The 7500-nt window shown below is 54.0% G+C and overlaps 3 non-coding genes across 3 annotated transcripts in view; all 3 read left to right on the top strand.

The window, feature by feature from the left end:
* The first annotated feature begins 3989 nt into the window (after positions 1-3989).
* LOC126327725 (small subunit ribosomal RNA) lies at positions 3990-5882 on the top strand. The gene has a single exon (XR_007561412.1). It is a non-coding gene; the product is annotated as a small subunit ribosomal RNA (ribosomal RNA).
* Positions 5883-6243: 361 nt separating this feature from the next.
* Positions 6244-6398, top strand: LOC126327797 (5.8S ribosomal RNA). The gene has a single exon (XR_007561479.1). It is a non-coding gene; the product is annotated as a 5.8S ribosomal RNA (ribosomal RNA).
* A 188-nt stretch (positions 6399-6586) lies between these two features.
* LOC126327752 (large subunit ribosomal RNA) overlaps positions 6587-7500 on the top strand; it is a 4222-nt gene continuing 3308 nt past the window's right edge. The window contains exon 1 of the ribosomal RNA XR_007561439.1: positions 6587-7500. This exon is cut by the window's right edge and continues 3308 nt beyond it. This is a non-coding gene — a ribosomal RNA (large subunit ribosomal RNA).

Genomic DNA, 7500 nt, shown 5'->3' with positions numbered 1-7500 from the left:
ACACACATCCTACACAGACGGGCACCAAATATCACCCCCCGCCCTCGTGTTATACCACATGAAAAATTGCAGAAGTGAGAGAGACACAGACCCGCCAGCCTCTTGCTACAAGCATCGCACCGACGTGACATATCTGACGGTGACTCAGGCATCCGCGTACTGCCACCACTATCCACCCCCCCCCCCCACTCTCTCTGCCCCCTTCCCACACAATACCGAATTTAACCAAGATTATCGCTTAACCTAACTGTGGATGTACCAGATTATCGCTTAACCTAACTGTGGCTGTACCAGATTATCGCTTAACCTAACTGTGGCTGTACCAGATTATCGCTTAACCTAACTGTGGCTGTACCAGATTATCGCTTAACCTAACTGTGGCTGTACCAGATTATCGCTTAACCTAACTGTGGCTGTACCAGATTATCGCTTAACCTAACTGTGGCTGTACCAGATTATCGCTTAACCTAACTGTGGCTGTACCAGATTATCGCTTAACCTAACTGTGGCTGTACCAGATTATCGCTTAACCTAACTGTGGCTGTACCAGATTATCGCTTAACCTAACTGTGGCTGTACCAGATTATCGCTTAACCTAACTGTGGCTGTACCAGATTATCGCTTAACCTAACTGTGGCTGTACCAGATTATCGCTTAACCTAACTGTGGCTGTACCAGATTATCGCTTAACCTAACTGTGGCTGTACCAGATTATCGCTTAACCTAACTGTGGATGTACCAGATTATCGCTTAACCTAACTGTGGTTGTACCAGATTATCCCTTAACCTAACTCAATTTGCCCCTTAACCTAACTCAATTTGCCCCTTAACCTAACTCAATTTGCCCCTTAACCTAACTCAATTTGCCCCTTAACCTAACTCAATTTGCCCCTTAACCTAACTCAATTTGCCCCTTAACCTAACTCAATTTGCCCCTTAACCTAACTCAATTTGCCCCTTAACCTAACTCAATTTGCCCCTTAACCTAACTCAATTTGCCCCTTAACCTAACTCAATTTGCCCCTTAACCTAACTCAATTTGCCCCTTAACCTAACTCAATTTGCCCCTTAACCTAACTCAAGTTGCCCCTTAACCTAACTCAAGTTGCCCCTTAACCTAACTCAAGTTGCCCCTTAACCTAACTCAAGTTGCCCCTTAACCTAACTCAAGTTGCCCCTTAACCTAACTCAAGTTGCCCCTTAACCTAACTCAAGTTGCCCCTTAACCTAACTCAAGTTGCCCCTTAACCTAACTCAAGTTGCCCCTTAACCTAACTCAAGTTGCCCCTTAACCTAACTCAAGTTGCCCCTTAACCTAACTCAAGTTGCCCCTTAACCTAACTCAAGTTGTCCCTTAACCTAACTCAAGTTGTCCCTTAACCTAACTCAAGTTGTCCCTTAACCTAACTCAAGTTGTCCCTTAACCTAACTCAAGTTGTCCCTTAACCTAACTCAAGTTGTCCCTTAACCTAACTCAAGTTGTCCCTTAACCTAACTCAAGTTGTCCCTTAACCTAACTCAAGTTGTCCCTTAACCTAACTCAAGTTGTCCCTTAACCTAACTCAAGTTGTCCCTTAACCTAACTCAAGTTGTCCCTTAACCTAACTCAAGTTGTCCCTTAACCTAACTCAATTTGCCCCTTAACCTAACTCAAGTTGCCCCTTAACCTAACTCAAGTTGCCCCTTAACCTAACTCAAGTTGCCCCTTAACCTAACTCAAGTTGCCCCTTAACCTAACTCAAGTTGCCCCTTAACCTAACCCACGTTGTCCCTTAACCTAACCCACGTTGTCCCTTAACCTAACCCACGTTGTCCCTTAACCTAACCCACGTTGTCCCTTAACCTAACCCACGTTGTCCCTTAACCTAACCCACGTTGTCCCTTAACCTAACCCACGTTGTCCCTTAACCTAACCCACGTTGTCCCTTAACCTAACCCACGTTGTCCCTTAACCTAACCCACGTTGTCCCTTAACCTAACCCACGTTGTCCCTTAACCTAACCCACGTTGTCCCTTAACCTAACCCACGTTGTCCCTTAACCTAACCCACGTTGTCCCTTAACCTAACCCACGTTGTCCCTTAACCTAACCCACGTTGTCCCTTAACCTAACCCACGTTGTCCCTTAACCTAACCCACGTTGTCCCTTAACCTAACCCACGTTGTCCCTTTGCCTAACATAGTTCACTGCTCGGAATCTCTGGTGTCGTTGTTATCCTCATGTAGATGTCTTGCGAGTGTTGCTTACTTTCCACATATTCCCGCTATCCACTGTCAATTGTACTGCAATAGGACTATATCGGCCCCCCCCCCTCCCTCTGTCCCTCTCTTTGTGTCTCTGTCCTCTCAAGCTGGTCGGTCTGGCGTTTGAGTGTTAAATGAGCCTCGCAGCTGTTCAGTTGCATTCAGATGTCGACGCCCTCAGTGTACGTCGTGGTATGGTCTGTGTCCATTGTCCGCTGATGTCGTACGCGTAACCCACACGCTGTACCGATCATCGGTCGTTACGTACAGAGTGAAGTAGTGTGATACGTGTGACCGTACGCTGGCTGTGCCCAACGGTGTCGAATCTCAATTTCCATATGTTGTGCTCGATGCTACTTGTCTCGTCTCCCAATAACAGCTAGGTTGCACTGTGGTACGCCGTAGAGGCGTGTGGGAGGAACGTACGAACGCATTGTATGTCACCCTGGGTCGCTGGGTGTGGTGGTGCGGTGAGTCAGGTCAGGTCAGGTCAGGTCAGGTCAGCGTGAGCCGTCTGATGTAGTGACGCGTGTATTCCGACTTTGTCGTATTGCCTCACACAAAGTGCTACCCTGGTGGACCGCGTTCCATATCTGGGACATGCCGCAGATGCCGGTTGACAGTGGATCGCGGAAGGGACATCGCATACGTGCGCGGGCCACCTTCCACGTGTTCTCTTCTGCACATGTCGCAGTGTGTATGTGGTCTGATGTAGCGTGTCGTGACACATGACATCCTGGCATGCAAGAATTGTTGAATTCGCAAATGTAGGTGGACATCTACGTTTACTGCCCAAGATACGCAAATGAACTGGAAATCCGTTGTTGAGCGGTTGTTCACGCTGGAGGTGAATCTGTAATGGCGACGATCGGTACAGCTATTAACCGGTTGTTTCAGCGGTACCCGCCACATCCACACACGTGACTAGGCCCATGTGGGTATGAAGCGATACGCGGCGGTGGCTTGGTGGGACTGTTCCCGGCCGGTGAAGGGGGGCCGCCCGGCGTGTTGGCCGCGCGCTGCGTGGGCGCACGCGCAACAGCCGGCTGGTGGGGGGCGCCGAGTGGCAGGAGCGCCAGCAGACGGGCCCGGCAGGCGGCGCAGCTACGCTGCGGCGCACCCTGCACGCGGCGCCTGGCGGCCAAAGTTGGTTCAGCCGAGCCCGGTGCGAAGCGCGGTGGACATCTGCAGTGTGCTGGTCTGATTGAGGACTGTGTGCGTTGAGGATGCGCCGCCGCCTGGCACTCGGCGCCGCGACGCCGTCTGCTGCTCGGTCGCCCCAGCGGTTCTCGCAGGTGGTTTGTATCGCAGTTGTGCGGACGTGTTGGCGCGTGCGCTGTGCTGGGAGAGTTCGCTTCTGCACCCAAGTGGGGCTTTGCCCTTGTGTGGCGCTGGCGTTGGAGCTGCCGGTCACCATAGGTGGCGCGTGTTGTCTCCCGCCGGCAATGCCACGACAGCACGCTCCCGGGCCTCTGTCGGCAGCGGCAAGCTCAGTTGGGAGCAAGGGTGTTTGCACTAAAACCGTCTACTCGCCTAACTCCGGGTGATTGCGCCTCTCTCGAAACCGACCAAGTACCTAGGACGGCGCTGCGCGCCGCCGGGACCTGAGAGGGTTTCGAGGTGTATCGTGCAGGGGAGCTCGGCCTCCTCCTGTTTGCAGAATAATTGAGCGGACGCTTGCGTGTTCGCGCGGGCCCCCGGGACACACTCCCGGGCGGCCGGCTGCTCAGCTCTAGTTGACGCAGCTCCCTGGTTGATCCTGCCAGTAGTCATATGCTTGTCTCAAAGATTAAGCCATGCATGTCTCAGTACAAGCCGCATTAAGGTGAAACCGCGAATGGCTCATTAAATCAGTTATGGTTCCTTAGATCGTACCCACGTTACTTGGATAACTGTGGTAATTCTAGAGCTAATACATGCAAACAGAGTCCCGACCAGAGATGGAAGGGACGCTTTTATTAGATCAAAACCAATCGGATTGGCTTGTCTGGTCCGTTTGCCTTGGTGACTCTGAATAACTTTGGGCTGATCGCACGGTCCTCGTACCGGCGACGCATCTTTCAAATGTCTGCCTTATCAACTGTCGATGGTAGGTTCTGCGCCTACCATGGTTGTAACGGGTAACGGGGAATCAGGGTTCGATTCCGGAGAGGGAGCCTGAGAAACGGCTACCACATCCAAGGAAGGCAGCAGGCGCGCAAATTACCCACTCCCGGCACGGGGAGGTAGTGACGAAAAATAACGATACGGGACTCATCCGAGGCCCCGTAATCGGAATGAGTACACTTTAAATCCTTTAACGAGTATCTATTGGAGGGCAAGTCTGGTGCCAGCAGCCGCGGTAATTCCAGCTCCAATAGCGTATATTAAAGTTGTTGCGGTTAAAAAGCTCGTAGTTGGATTTGTGTCCCACGCTGTTGGTTCACCGCCCGTCGGTGTTTAACTGGCATGTATCGTGGGACGTCCTGCCGGTGGGGCGAGCCGAAGGGGTGCTTTCGCGTCCCGAGGCGGACCCCGTTTAAATCCTACCAGGGTGCTCTTTGTTGAGTGTCTCGGTGGGCCGGCACGTTTACTTTGAACAAATTAGAGTGCTTAAAGCAGGCAAGCCCGCCTGAATACTGTGTGCATGGAATAATGGAATAGGACCTCGGTTCTATTTTGTTGGTTTTCGGAACCCGAGGTAATGATTAATAGGGACAGGCGGGGGCATTCGTATTGCGACGTTAGAGGTGAAATTCTTGGATCGTCGCAAGACGAACAGAAGCGAAAGCATTTGCCAAGTATGTTTTCATTAATCAAGAACGAAAGTTAGAGGTTCGAAGGCGATCAGATACCGCCCTAGTTCTAACCATAAACGATGCCAGCCAGCGATCCGCCGCAGTTCCTCCGATGACTCGGCGGGCAGCCTCCGGGAAACCAAAGCTTTTGGGTTCCGGGGGAAGTATGGTTGCAAAGCTGAAACTTAAAGGAATTGACGGAAGGGCACCACCAGGAGTGGAGCCTGCGGCTTAATTTGACTCAACACGGGAAACCTCACCAGGCCCGGACACCGGAAGGATTGACAGATTGATAGCTCTTTCTTGATTCGGTGGGTGGTGGTGCATGGCCGTTCTTAGTTGGTGGAGCGATTTGTCTGGTTAATTCCGATAACGAACGAGACTCTAGCCTGCTAACTAGTCGCGTGACATCCTTCGTGCTGTCAGCGATTACTTTTCTTCTTAGAGGGACAGGCGGCTTCTAGCCGCACGAGATTGAGCAATAACAGGTCTGTGATGCCCTTAGATGTTCTGGGCCGCACGCGCGCTACACTGAAGGAATCAGCGTGTCTTCCTAGGCCGAAAGGTCGGGGTAACCCGCTGAACCTCCTTCGTGCTAGGGATTGGGGCTTGCAATTGTTCCCCATGAACGAGGAATTCCCAGTAAGCGCGAGTCATAAGCTCGCGTTGATTACGTCCCTGCCCTTTGTACACACCGCCCGTCGCTACTACCGATTGAATGATTTAGTGAGGTCTTCGGACTGGTACGCGGCATCGACTCTGTCGTTGCCGATGCTACCGGAAAGATGACCAAACTTGATCATTTAGAGGAAGTAAGAGTCGTAACAAGGTTTCCGTAGGTGAACCTGCGGAAGGATCATTACCGACTAGACTGCATGTCTTTCGATGTGCGTGTCGTGTCGCGCAACACGCTACCTGTACGGCAGTGGCCGTGCGCCGCGTGCGGAACCACGCGTGCCTCTCAAAACTAGCGGAAGTGTTGTTGTTGTGTGGTACGAGCGCTGAAGCTCTGGAGCGGCTGGCCTGCGGTACCTGGCGCCTGGCGCCGGTTTTGAATGACGTTCGCCCGAGTGCCTGTCCGCTCCGGTGTGGAGCCGTACGACGCCCATCGGCTGTGAGGCCGTTGGACACAAAAAAATAGTGGAACAGGGGCCGTCAGACGCCTCAGTCCCGCAAATGCTACTGTCTTGAAAGAGACAGTGGGAGACTGAAAAGGAAAAGATCACCCAGGACGGTGGATCACTCGGCTCGTGGGTCGATGAAGAACGCAGCAAATTGCGCGTCGACATGTGAACTGCAGGACACATGAACATCGACGTTTCGAACGCACATTGCGGTCCATGGATTCCGTTCCCGGGCCACGTCTGGCTGAGGGTCGGCTACGTATACTGAAGCGCGCGGCGTTTGTCCCGCTTCGGAGACGTGGGAGTGTCGTGGTCGCCTGTGTGGCCGGCCGCGTCTCCTTAAACGTGCGATGCGCGCCCGTCGCCTGGCGGTTCGCATACCGGTACTTTCTCGGTAGCGTGCACAGCCGGCTGGCGGTGTGGCGTGCGACACCTCGTACAACGACCTCAGAGCAGGCGAGACTACCCGCTGAATTTAAGCATATTACTAAGCGGAGGAAAAGAAACTAACAAGGATTCCCCCAGTAGCGGCGAGCGAACAGGGAAGAGTCCAGCACCGAACCCCGCAGGCTGCCGCCTGTCGTGGCATGTGGTGTTTGGGAGGGTCCACTACCCCGACGCCTCGCGCCGAGCCCAAGTCCAACTTGAATGAGGCCACGGCCCGTAGAGGGTGCCAGGCCCGTAGCGGCCGGTGCGAGCGTCGGCGGGACCTCTCCTTCGAGTCGGGTTGCTTGAGAGTGCAGCTCCAAGTGGGTGGTAAACTCCATCTGAGACTAAATATGACCACGAGACCGATAGCGAACAAGTACCGTGAGGGAAAGTTGAAAAGAACTTTGAAGAGAGAGTTCAAAAGTACGTGAAACCGTTCTGGGGTAAACGTGAGAAGTCCGAAAGGTCGAACGGGTGAGATTCACGCCCATCCGGCCACTGGCCCCCGCCCTCGGCAGATGGGGCCGGCCGCCCGCGCGGAGCAATCCGCGGCGGGGTCGTGTCCGGTTGCCTTTCCACTCGCCGCGGGGTGGGGCCGTTCCGGTGTGCGGTGGGCCGCACTTCTCCCCTAGTAGGACGTCGCGACCCGCTGGGTGCCGGCCTACGGCCCGGGTGCGCAGCCTGTCCTTCCGCGGGCCTCGGTTCGCGTCTGTTGGGCAGAGCCCCGGTGTCCTGGCTGGCTGCTCGGCGGTATATCTGGAGGAGTCGATTCGCCCCTTTGGGCGCTCGGGCTCCCGGCAAGCGCGCGCGGTTCTTCCCGGATGACGGACCTACCTGGCCCGGCCCCGGACCCGCGCCGCTGTTGGCTCGGGATGCTCTCGGGCGGAATAATCGCTCCCGTCAGCGGCGCTTCAGCTTTGGACAATT

This window comes from Schistocerca gregaria, unplaced genomic scaffold (genome assembly GCF_023897955.1).
Source record: "Schistocerca gregaria isolate iqSchGreg1 unplaced genomic scaffold, iqSchGreg1.2 ptg001059l, whole genome shotgun sequence".
In the NCBI taxonomy this organism is placed as follows: domain Eukaryota; kingdom Metazoa; phylum Arthropoda; class Insecta; order Orthoptera; family Acrididae; genus Schistocerca; species Schistocerca gregaria.
The sequence above is the reverse complement of the archived record's forward strand: the minus strand, read 5'-3'. Positions and strand labels throughout refer to the sequence as shown.